This window comes from Sceloporus occidentalis, unplaced genomic scaffold (genome assembly GCF_023333645.1).
Source record: "Sceloporus occidentalis isolate IW3139 unplaced genomic scaffold, rSceOcc1.0.p SCAF_61, whole genome shotgun sequence".
NCBI lineage: Eukaryota > Metazoa > Chordata > Lepidosauria > Squamata > Phrynosomatidae > Sceloporus > Sceloporus occidentalis.
The window spans coordinates 3,997,402-4,010,769 of NW_028317041.1; the positions used below are offsets into that span (position 1 = coordinate 3,997,402).

The following is a 13,368-nucleotide window of genomic DNA, read 5'->3' on the forward strand; positions in this document are numbered from 1 at the left end:
AAAGTTGTTTAAAAACACATCTAGAACAAGATGTCATAGTGAAGCAGTGATCCAAAGGTGAGTTCATTGTTATCCATTGTAAATGAGAAGTGCACAAAGTCATTTAACATTATGGATCTCTTTTAATGTTAGGCGTTTATGAAATATTTGGAATCTGAAAAATTCTCTGATTGGATATAATGGAATTTTAATAGCAAGCTCTTCTTTGTCATCACCTGTTACTAAATGTAGGTGGGATATTCAACCCACAATAAGTTGGTCACTTTAAGCATATCCATCCGTGACGGAATGGTCTTCTAGATTGCAAGCTTGTTTGAGCAGGACACTTCTTACGTTTAATATCTGTAAGTGAAAATTGTTATGTTATACACTTCCTTTTATGTCCTGTGTACGTATTGTGCAGCTCTGTGGAATATGGCGACGCTATATAAACATACCTGGGAACTCCACCGGTTTGCAGGGTGAGCACCGCTTCTCTGGTTCCTCGGGTCAAGACCCAAAACCTCCAGGTCGCGGGAGCGGGGTCTTGACACGCCCCGCTCCCGCCTATTTTCCCTTTCAGCGGGCAGTCCTGGCCCAGAAAGTTCCCAGGTATGTATATAAATCAATAATAATCATACAAGGGAACTTTTAAGCTCCAGCTTGCCTTGCAGAATGCGGCCAGGACTACCCGCTGACGTAAGTGGGCGGTCCTAATGACGTTGCGGGTGGTCCCACTAGCGTTGCGTGTCAGTTCCGCTGACATCAGTGGGCGTTTCCCTTGATGTCGCGGGACACACTCCCATTTATGGGGAAAACGGGCGGGGAGTAGGGCATATCAGGACCAGGCTCATGCGCCCTGAGGGAATCGGGTGTTGACCCACAGAACTGGAGAAGTGGTGCTTCACCCGGTGTCCCCAGGCGAAGCCCAGAGAGTTCCTAGGTATGATAATAATGCATATCAGCTCTTAAGGTTCAATTCTTTCTGTCCAGTTGGTTTGAGTTCCACTCTCACAATTTTCTGCTATAGGTGTAAATTACTGGGATCTCTTTGATGATTTTTCTAAAAATAAAACTGTTCAAAACAGTTGGCAGTGACTTATTGTAATCACACAAACAAACCTGCTTCCTCTGGCAGTACTTCATATCCAGGTCCATTGTACTTTCCAATTGAGCGCTATTGTCATAACAGCCAATAACAAATTATTATATCGTAAGAAGGAAAGTTTGCATTTTTTTCTCTAAACACAGATGCATTTACATTTGTACATGAAAGGCAAAGGAGGTTATTGAAGGTGAAAGCAAGAAATTAGAGCCAGAATCTTACTTTTGAAGTAAACCATACTGTGCTTGTAATTAAAATGTGAGCTTTATCGTCTAAACTTTTTATACAATATACTTTATTGTTGAGCTGGGTAGCAGCTCTATAGCACTTAAAGGGTTTTAGAAATAAGGGGGGAAGTTCTTTGTATGCCTCCCATACTTCAATGTCATTTAATACATTGTTCCCTTCCCCCTAGCTCCTCGTAACTATCACAATAATTATATTATTTTCTTTCTTCTATCCCCAAACTACTGTACAAGTCAGCAGCTACCAAATAAGAGCAATAACTTAACTTAAGGATAAATACCTTAGTGGATATGGGGGTAATTATGCAATTCATTAAGATGATGTGGTCAAGATGGGTGCTTCCAGTTCATACACACAAGCTGAGGTCCTAACACTTATATTACTTATTTTAAACAATTACCTTGGTTTATTTAGTGCACTGAATTGTTAAACGTAGGATTTGGAAAAGGGACAGATCCATTCAAGCTGCAATCTGACATATGTATTTTAAATTGGCAGTGTGGCAAGTTCTTGCTACATCCTTGGCTCAAGTAAAAGTCTCGTCATCTGCATGACCAGGTTCATTTAACAAAAACATAACACCAGAAAGGGCAAAAGAGATCCTCGCTTTCTCCTTTTTCTTAATCGCACAAGATAAAGTGTCAATCATTTTTTGCTATTCACATGCACCTGTTGGGTATTCCAGACCCTGCGCAGTAAGATGCCTATTGTGCAGTGTCATGGATGGGGTAAAGAGGTCCAAGAGTACTGCAAGTGTGCCTAAGTGCCTCTGTGATAAAGTATATGTGTAAGATAATTGTTTTCAATGTTTTCGTAATAATGGGTGTATGCTTATGAGTGAATGAGTGGTGACAGTGTGAGTGAATGGACTTGACACCTGGGCCACATGGCGTAGTCATTATAGTCATCATGCAGTAGTTGAGAACCTTCTACTTATAAGTCTTATTGCCAATTGCTTTAAGGTGTGTGTGTGTGTGTATATTATATTATGCAATACATACATACATACATATGTTTGTATTTTATAAAAACTGCTACTTTTTGAAAACTATGACATACCAAGAAGCGGGAAAATTACACTTTTCTGTAGAAGAAATAGTGCTCGCTACACCTTTAAGAGATGATTTACATTTTCAATTACACATATTACTGTTCAGCATGCAGCTTTAGATTCCTGTGTTATACTTATACATTATTTTCCAAATGTTAGACTTTCTATTAACACATCAGGAGGTGATTGTACTTGTGATTACCACTGCTAGCTGCCAGTACACTGTAGGAGATCAAATGTATAGGTATCCTGTTGTTAGTGTCATAGAGAAGAGATAATTTTGGCACCTTAGCATAACAGTTTCTCCTCTGAAGTGTCATAATGAAGACCGAAAATTGGTGACATAATGATCCTCATTGTGGCAGTTATGCACAGTCAGCTGAAAACTAAACATCCATGTCTCATCGAAAGGCAACATTGTAATTCATGATTTGCACATTTCTATTACCATTATAAAAACATGAATAACATCAGTTATTATTATGTCTAATGCCACAAACACCATTTTATATATATATATATATTTATTTATTTATTTATTTATTGGGAAAAGAATAGGTATAGGTAGAACACAAACAGGGCAACGGGAAATATTGTGCTTGGTAAAAGCATGGATATATATGGGGGTGGTCAGAACCATTCCTAAGTCACATACTTTCTCCACATACCCGTAAAAAGAAAAAGGTGGTCATAGCCTTATGGAAGACCTGGCCCTACACATAGACAAAATAGATTCCCCAAAAGTTCAATTCAAGTTCTCGGCCCCCCTATCCCACCAAAACATAAAAAAACTGATAACTATTAAAAATGGTTTGATATTTCTTTTTAGATGTCTCCATTATTTTTTTTAGAATTCCGGCTCTAGACAACATGAAATAAATATTCTGTGTGGTAAAAATATTGCTTATGGCAATAGCAATAACGTTGAGCCAAAACCTAGACTTAGGGTAAAAAGAGCTTATTTTTAGTGAAAATAAACTGTCATTTTTCAAATAAGCAAATAAATGGTATAGATCGTCACATCTCATAAGAGCACTTCCCTAAAGTATTTCAGAAGATTTCTTCGAACCTGCGGTTCTTCACACCCCCAAACTAATTCAAAACTAATTAGATCTCTCGAGAAAAATATCATTTAAGTAAAAGAAAAAGTAACTCCCAAGCATTGTATCACATTACCGGCAGACATTTTAATGGTTTAAAGAGCAGTGATTAAAATGCAGCATGAGTATTATCCTCATAGACAACTATACTTTTTTACAATATATCTATTGTATTTTTAAAATAAAGTTTGTAACTAATAAATCTTTGTATTGAAAAAGCAGAACATAAAACATTTCCACAGTTTCATAGATTAAAATCATTTGTCACTTACATTTCTTGACTCTGTATAGAATCTTTCCATCCCTAAAATGCTAATGTACCTACCTACCTTCTATATGGCCCATATGGTGCTCTTTAAAAGAGAGGGTTCATACTCGGCTCTGATATCGATGCTACAATCTCTGTATAAATATGTGACGCTTTGGATCCAGTTCAATGACCTGTGTACATTTTAATTGAGTTTTAACGGCGGTGAATAACATGTAGTTTGCGATTTATTGACCTGTATAAAACCCGGTTCTCAGAGACTAGGCACCGAGTGCTAAGAAATGCTACAAGAAAAGCCAATGGAAATATTGACAACATAAGAGATTCACTGTGTTTGTGTTAAATTGATAAATTTTAGTCAGATTTCCTAGACCAACAGAAATTTGTAAACATGTCTAAACTCGATTAACAAAACAGAGCCCCGACAATAGATGCCAGTGCGGCAGTACAGGATTATGTCGTTTATGTAATGCGTATGTATATCATTTGATAACTAATAATGACAATAATTATTAGACTTGGACACCAGGGGGCTCTTCGTGTTCGTCTTCGTGCTCGTCTTCGGGGGAAAAAAATCTTCGTATTCTGCGAATATTCGCCTGTTCCTGTCTTCTCTTCGGGCGAATATTCGTGGACATTCTTCGTGTTCGGTTTTTCTTCGTTTTCCCGGTTAAGGGGTTAATACGGGGTTAACGCAGCTCTGGCGCCAGGAGTTTAAATGTACGTATGTGCAACTCTATTGTTCGTCAGCAGGGGGCTCGTCTGCCATTAGTTGATGGCAGACGAGCCCCCTGCTGGCGACCAATAGGGTCGCTCGTACAGACTGTTAAACTCCTGGTGCCGTAACTTACCCGGCACATCCCTCTGGTCTCCCTCCCTGTTCAATTAGTTAAATGTCCGTACGAGCGACTTTATTGGTCGCTCGTACGGACGTTTAACTAATTGAACAGGGAGGGAGACCAGTGGGATGTGTCGAGTAAGTTGCAGCATTGGGGTTTTAAAACCCCAATGCTGCAACTTACCCTGCAGATGCCACTGGAAATCCATAGGTTCGCTGTCAGGAGTTAACTTACAAAGACCGTGCGAGTGAGCCTATTGGTCACCTGCAGGGTCTTCCTCTTGGTTGATGCCAGAGAAGGTCCCTGTAGGCGATCAATAGGCCCATTCGCACTGCCCTGTAACCCGTGACGGCGAACCTGCGGATTTCCACTTCCGTGAACTACCGCGATGCCGCGAAGACAAGGTAAGTTAGAAGGGGGGGGAGAATGGTAGATGAAGACGATCACGAAGATCTTCGTGGTGTGTGTCTTCGTCTTCGCCTACGTTTTACTGCCGCCGTCTTCTCTTCGGCGTGTCTTCGGAACGAACACGAAAACGAACTCTTCGTGTTCGTTTTCATGTTCGCCCGAAGACGAATGCACAAGTCTAATAATTATTATTATTATTATCGTAAAAAAAAGTTGTAGAGGATATTGTTCACACCCAAACTGTGTCAAATTGTTTTCCCCTTCATACTCTGAGTATCCATATAAGTTACAAGATGGCTTTCACCAATGAAGACTTAAACTACTGGTCTGAAAGTGGAAGGTGGAAAATAGATCCTGAAATACTGGTACCTTTTTTTTAACCCAGCCCTATGTAAAAGTATAAAGTATGAAAGCAAACTATTTCTGAATATTATTTTTTTCAACACTAGGCCCGCTACTTCCACTATGGATTCTAATATTAAATTAAGCTTAAATTTAATGGGGTTTTTTTGCCTTAATGTCTCCTTTTATTACTTCTAAAAAAAAAATGTAATTAATTATTTATTATTCTTCTTTAAAAAAAAAACCAAACATATTTAAATGCCACTCATATATGTTTGCAAACTCTTGTTAAAGAAATATGATGATGAAGTGTTCGATTTTAAGCCTATATGTAAAAAAAATGTGTTTGTCATTAAACATACATTTCTATCAAGGGGATCTGGACCCTTTTTTGCAGCCTTTTGCAGCCATTTTGGCATAATTGAAACAAAATCTAAAATTACTTTGACCTGAGCTGGCTGCCTGTGAGAAAAAACTCCCACTGTATTTCAAACTCTGTAAGGTACAAAATGTGATTGTTACCTTTGTGCCCTTTTCTGTTGTAGAAAGGGTGTGTTAACATATATATATCAGTAACTGGGACACGGAATGATGATATTTGTGTATTTCCCTCCGGTTAAAGCTGAAACATTACATTAGTGTACATTACGACTTATCTCTGAGTCAATACTGCATTGGAATCCTGCTTAGGTTGCAAACACAACGCTCTGCCCCCGTGATATGTATACATAATTCTTCATTGATGGCTACATTGTGCTGAAACAAAGCATTTCTTGACATACAGGTATGTGACACTGAAGATTATTTTGTGTTCGGCTGTTAATGTTGCAAATGGAGCTCTCCTTTATATATATGTTATATGCAACATTCATGGTGCTCTTCTTTAGTTATTTATGGGGGACAGGGGACACCCATAGTTGTTAACAGCGAAAGGTTGACTCACTGCCTCCAAACAGCACGCATGATATTTGTATTCCCTAATAAGGCTAGATAATGAAAATTTTAGTAATGTGGGGTGTCAGCTTTTGTTGCTATCATCACAACACACAAAAATATCTGCTCTTGATTGTAGCAAATTAAAAAACAAACCTTGGTTATAGATTCCTATAGATAACCAATGTTGTTAAGTGACAGAACGTTCGTTTCATATTAAATGAAAAAGGAATACTTTCCCTTTAAGAATATTGATTTGTGTGTCCATACAGTCAATGGTAATATAGGCAAAACCAAAAATAAAAGAATGCATAGTGTAAATTACCTTTGAATCAATTAAAATTGTATCTTCACACAAACAATGGTGCGGGGGTCAACACAATGAGGGAGGGGTAAACACACGGGAGAGGTATCCAATTAAATTAATATTTCATGCATCCGAAATGAAAACATAATCTCTGCTTACATGTACATGTAGAAGCTTGAGCATAAAAGTGGGGCTGCAATGTCCTAAAGAGCCTCTGAAAGCCGCAGTCCTGTGTATTGAGCTTGCGCTCGGTTCTGTATTTTATGATTTTGTGACGTTGCAGCCCTCCACGTATGCGCACAACGCATTTCGCCTGAAGTCAGCTTCTTCCAAGGGCTAGTGTTCATTAAAATGTGCAGAAACACTATGTTTCACATATTTGTTACAAATGTTTTCCCCTATGCGTATATGTAAAGGTCTACTGTAGATGTGTGGCCTATGGACTGGAGGCCGCAGTACATGGGCTGCAAGTCTAACACTTTTATTGTGACAGGTGATTAGTTGTTTTATATTTATTTGTTCTCCTGTAGCTGTTGACTAAAAATAGTAATGTTTCTCTCTTTAATCCGTGTTGTTCGGCAGGGTTGACAACCCTTATAATAACAGAAGCCCTTTGATTTAAGTAATGTTGTCTCGGTGTGCTCTTGTAAGAAATCATTTTAATTCTTTTATTCTTTCATATATACACACACCTTAGGCTTAAATATAATGGGATTTTCCAATGTTTCTGACACCACTATATACTGTATTAGTCTTGGCTTGGATTTCTTGTTCAATCGGTTGCAGTCCAGTAAAGAGTGTATATTTGCGTGTATGTATTTTAGCCCATTTTTTGGGGGGGTTCTAACAATTGTATAGCTAATTTTTTGAATGGCCCCTTCAAATGGTAAGCATGCTTACATAGTTACTCAGGTTGGAAAAAGACCCAAAATCCATCAAGTTAAACCAGACGGTTGATCCAGAAGGCAAGCTGATTCTAGTTGAGTTCAGTTATTTGTTGACCTCTCTGTGAATTCTCTGTAAACACGTGCGAAGCGTTACAAATTAAATATTATAAATATTTTGATAGCGTAGAAAATGAAATTAGTTAATAACACATGAGCTGGCAATAAGCCGTTTCCCAAAGGCAAATTTTGCTTGCACAAAGATACGACAACTGTATATGTCATGGACGAGAGATCTTTAAAAAGTGATGTGGAACTCATAATCCTATGTAGGCAGATTACAGGAAATTCATTAAGAGGAAAAAAAATGAGCCCTCACTGACAATTATTCTTCTCTTCTTTGTGAATATATGACATTATTTATATGTTTGGGTTTAGGATCACTAGCAAAATGTTACATTAAATCTCAATACTTTTAAGTGAATCAATACCAAGATATTAAGTGTTAAGGAAGATACATAGATTTGTGATGACATGGCGGTTGTGCCAAATGGATTTTGAGATTGATCATGGCTACTTTGTAGGAATCCTTTTGTCTAACTGTTTTAACAGGAATTGTTAATAGAAGGAGTGTGTGATATATATGGATATAGTTCCACAATCACTATCATTGGGTAGGATTAGAGGTATAGGTACTGTATCTGACACTGCAGAGCGGAGGGACAGTACTGAAACATCTTTGGCTACAGTACAATCCCATCATGTAAAAATAAGCTTTTGGAATGCCCCATTAAATATTGGAAAAGTAAATCTCGGTGACAGACCCTACAATAATTCTAGGGGCTAAATCCATGAGAATATTACACCCCTGTAACAGTCACTTAACACAGCTGGCAGATCTTGTGTAAAGCTCAGGTTACAGTGGAATATATTGTGAGATATTAGATCTGTGCATAACGGACTGAATTTACAACCCACGGAAAGAACAAGTGAAACATCCAGTCATGGCGAGAGAACCGTCTGCAAACCAGGCTCGTGTTGCAGAATCTGGCATAGAAATTCCCATTTCAGCATTTAAATCTGAACAGAGCTGGGTTAAGCAGCTGATTGTTTCTTCTGTAATGTAAGGACCGTTTTACTTTGCAGGGTAGTAAAGCCCCACATCAGGAGTGGTAGGTGCTAATACAGTAAGCAAATTTAAACATGCATGGGATACGCATTCTGAATCTAACACAAGATTTACAGAATCAGGAAAGATTGGCAGACTGGATGGGATGGATAGTTCTTATCTGCTGTCAAATTCTATGTTTCTTGGTCTCTCTTCCTTCCGATAAGTCACAATAGGAACAATTAATTTATATAGTTTCATAAGGACCCTTGTAGCATGCGATACAGCACTCCTCTCACCGAATCTATGATTTAAGTACATTACTTCATTACATTCTTACTTGTTGCTTACTTGTTTCTTACAATGAACTTTTGAGCTGTATGTATTCCCTATGCAGAAAGGCTGTATTTAGTGGCAACCTCTACTGTTTTGTACAAACCTTTGTATTATAAGGCGTGCATTACCCCTATGGAACTCATAAGATTAATTTATTTGATATCCCTTAGTACATGACTACAATACACTCCCCCATTTCGCAACCCGCTATCACAACCAGGCTGTTAATCCTTAGTTGCAACTTTTCGTGTAAAGCGCTAAAATCAGAGTTGACATTATGTTCATTCATATTTATTAAGAACTTTTTTAATTATTGGCTTCATTTATCTGTCAAATCCCACGACGCATTGAAAGAGCAGGACTCGAGCAATGTCACAGGCTCCCATATCTGAACGGTCCGTATTCTTAATCATCATAAATACAAAGCAATCCCGAAACAGAAAGCCGTCGCAAGATCATTCAGAGTCTGGTAATAAGCTGGCGGTGGAGACTTTTCTTTAATCAGATGTGTAAGCCTAATTAGGCAAATGCTTCAGCAATCAGTCACTTAGTAAACCTGACATGGGAAATTGAACTGTAGAGTGATGCAGGTTATTTCCTGTTAAGTGGCTTGTTAATGGTTTATAGTACTTTTTAATGATATCTGTTAACAGACCATACCTCAGCTTGAATATTAAAGCCCCAAACCACTGCTATATGTGAGTTTTCATTGACAAAGTCCTAAAGCCAAACGTTATCCGCCCCTTGTTTCGGAGCACTGATCTATATAAGATGATATGTGTTACATTTTTTTTTAATTGTCCTGAGTGTTTGTTACATGTTTATTTTACTGTTTGCTGCTAGGTTCTTTAATTTGCATTTGCATTTAAATTCAACCTCTGTGTCATGTTCTGCAATATAATAAAGTGATTAAAGGTAGCGCTTGGAGGGTATACTTGCTTTCGAATATGAGATATTTAAAAGTTAGTGGAAAAGCTTGAAGCGTTGGCACTATAAGAATTTATATTTGAAAGCTTGATGTGCTGGCTCCAGAAAACGAAAAAGCTAAGCTATGCAAATTGAATGTAATGTCGAATACTTGTAAGCACATAAAGAAAACAAAACAAGGAAATAAACAATCAGATAGCCCCGCAGAGGATTATATTCGTGCAGAAGGAAACATTCAATAGAGAAAAATGCACAAACAGTAGAAAAAGAAGTCTATCCACACTAAAGTTATATACGGGCGCAGGGGAATTCAATCTTTAATGAGCAGTGCTAAATAGAACACCTTGAGCCTTTACATGAGCATTAATTTCTATAACGTGGACAGGAGCTGGGCCAGGATGCACCTCTGTGCCTCACTTCTTGTTGCTGAGGGAAGCTGGGTAAATCAGTACTAATGAACTATTCATTCTCATCCATTTTACAGTGGTATTGATTTTGCTCCTTCTCCTGTAGAAGGGGATATGAAGGTTGATGATCATGTTTAAGAGTCACCGAAATGGCCAGAATAGCACATCAGGTGCCGATTAACAAAGGGTCTGAACGTTGACTTCATGCGCTTGCCTGCCTGTTGGGAATTGAGATAAGGCCATTGTGGAAGCCACAGGGCACCAGAAAGTCAAGAGAGAATGTGGAAGGGTCAGATCAATAACCTGGAACAAATGCGAATAAAGTAATAGCAGTAAAACCCCTCTAAAGAAGAACTGATATGCAAATCTTGTATATTTTTCAAGAATAATTTTGTTTAATGTTGTTTTCTTTTTTCTCCTAGGTCGTTCCAGAAGCCAATGAGCCAAGAACAAACATTGAGGTAAGCGAATGGAGATTTTCTGTATTTTTTCTTTAAATGCACTTTTTCTACTGGATTTGTCCAACTGCATGCCAGCCATCCTACTGCATTTAAACCTGTTTTGGAACTGGTTTTCTCTGTTTAAGGACTGTTTTGTAACTGACCTGAGATGACTGCTGATGTTAAGCTCTGACATTTCGATGCCTACGCTGCTGGGGCCTTCTCAAACGGAAACGCATTCTATTTATGTCAAATGAATCAGACAGCGGAAATACACAGTGACAATATAGAGTATATGTAGTTCATTCTTAAAATAGGAATAAAAAAATGAATCCATTTGTTGTCCAAATGTCCATTTGTTGTAAGTACCATACTTACCTACAGTGGACACTGCATGCTTTTTTTTTAGATGGTAGGTCTACTTTAAGGATGTCATGTGAGCACATTCAGGGTATGGAATCATTTTTACACACATAGTATTTTGGAATTTGCAAAGTACTATATACAACAATATTGTTTTTTTTTTAATTAACCTCTGCATCTCGTAGAAAAAAATGTATAGACATAGTTATGCATCTGGCAAGCTTTCTTGAAATTGCCTATTTGATTTTGTTTAATTATTGATATAAAAATGTGCATTACAGTGCAGTGCAATTTAAAACTTAATAATGCCTCATACTGTTAATGGGTTTGGTAGCTTGGATTATTTCTAAAGAATGGAATTATTTTTTTTTTTTAAACTTTTGAGCATAGGGACAACTGATGCCACTCATCATCACCAAGTTAACAATGCATGCACACTCCATGCTGCAGACTTATGATGTCATAGTGCAGCAGTATTTCCATAAAGCCTATGGGCTTTTCAATACCTTTTGTGGCACAATGATTGCAGATGTTGCGTATCACTATTTGACATCTTGGTTTCCAGTTTACAAGGCACACAATATTCCTCAGCATTTTACATTGTGCAAACACTGTGAAGCTACACATTTACCAAGTGTGGCAATAGCGGTCCCCTTTTTGGATTGTTCATGGTTGTTTGCAGCCATAACCATATTTTGTAAGTCTAAATTGACATCCATATATATATTAAGCACTTACATCAAACCTAATTACCTAATGTATTCACATTTACCCTATCCTAAAAATTGCTGACCATTGTATTTACTAAATCCATGCACTTAACTCCACCTTTTACTGCACTGTATCATAAACTATAAAGTGCTATACATCTGTAAGTGCTGAATAATTAAACATATCCACATGTACAATTTAGCAAAATCTATACAAAGGGCTGCTTTCTATGTCACGATATTTTAGTCTGTGCCAGACTAAACACAAAGCAAACAAAATAGATTATGTTAATACAAATAGCTAACAGGCACAAGACCAAGCCACTGTAATTTATTTTGATGATTTTGTCACATGAAGTTTCTCATTTGAGTCAATGTTCTTGTTTTTGCAAGTCTGCATCCTTTCAATAAGGTATGCATCCTTTCATCTCTTGAAAGTATTGGAATAGTGATAATCCTCTAATGTCTTATGAACATATAGACAGATCCCCGGATTAAGACATTAAACTATTGAGTGTATTGACATATTAATGACAGATCATTGTTGAAAATTTCATCCATTACCGCTGGTAATGATTTCTGTCAATAGCCTTGGTTCTTTAAAAGACCTGCCGCTGGAGTATATTTTATCATTATTAAAGACCCTCTATCTCCCACGAGAAAGTAGGCTCAATGTACGCGAGCAAATAGGCCCACTTACAGTATAAATTACTGCAGTTTAGCTTAGAAGATGGTATTGCATGAAATAGCCCAAAAACATTTAAGTGTTTGTAGCCGTTAACAAGTTAAGGTTGGTAAATGTGAAGGATTTCTGGAACTGACCAATTCTTTTTGATCAGTGTGTCTTCTCTGTTCCAATAGTACTAAGAAAAGCTTATGATAAAAAGAAGTGCAAATAAAAGTTGCTTCTTTTAGTGTAGATACTCTGGAGGCCATTAGGTGACCTCCCATAAAAGGGATTCATTTGTCATTGTTATTTTAAAAAAAGTGTTTATTTTGTCCGTTGTACTGTGGACTCTGATATTTACATAAATGTTCATTTTAACGCTTCTTTACATTTGCATTTGTTTTAGTTTTTTCGGAGAAATTGTGCTTTTTATCCTGTGTATGTAAAACTTCGAAACAAAAGGACTGACTGTGAATTATCGAACCTGCATTAAACGTCATCCAGATAATTACATCTCTTCAGTTCCTATATTTATCTATAATTGCACATGCAATTGACAACTGTCTCATTCTTTCCTATTTTTCTAAGTGTATCTTTGGCCTTTCGTTTAAAATGCTATTAATTGTACTTTAAATTAAACGTTACATTAAAAGTCATTGGGTATTGGGATTTCAAAGCGAGGGGGCGAGGATCAAGAAATGCGTATGAAATTTCTTTTATGATATACTGTGTATGACCTGGCTCGCAGTACAGCTTTCTATGGTTAATAGCATGATTGACAGACGTGATTAACTCAGAGAGCCACGATCCTGCCTGAGACCTGGAAATGTATTGCCGACTCCATCGGAAAGAACCAAATGTGTTATTTATCTGCAGAAAGTGAGGATTTGTTATCTGCTTGAGAAAAGAAGTGGCAAGAAGGACTTGTAAATGGAAACCCATCCACAA

At 37.5% G+C, this 13,368-nt stretch overlaps 1 protein-coding gene across 4 annotated transcripts in view; it reads left to right on the forward strand.

The window, feature by feature from the left end:
• LOC149287424 (inositol polyphosphate 4-phosphatase type II-like) overlaps positions 1-13,368 on the forward strand; it is a 164,349-nt gene that overhangs the window by 41,270 nt on the left and 109,711 nt on the right. The window contains exon 4 of one of the 4 annotated variants that reach the window (XM_089492953.1): positions 10,663-10,701. The exons of 2 other annotated variants lie outside the window; for them this stretch is intronic. The gene's annotated coding sequence lies outside the window, so the exon portion shown is untranslated. Of the gene's footprint in view, positions 1-4,536; positions 4,575-10,662; positions 10,702-13,368 lie in introns of all 4 variants that reach the window. One more of the 4 variants, XM_089492951.1, reaches the window with a different exon arrangement.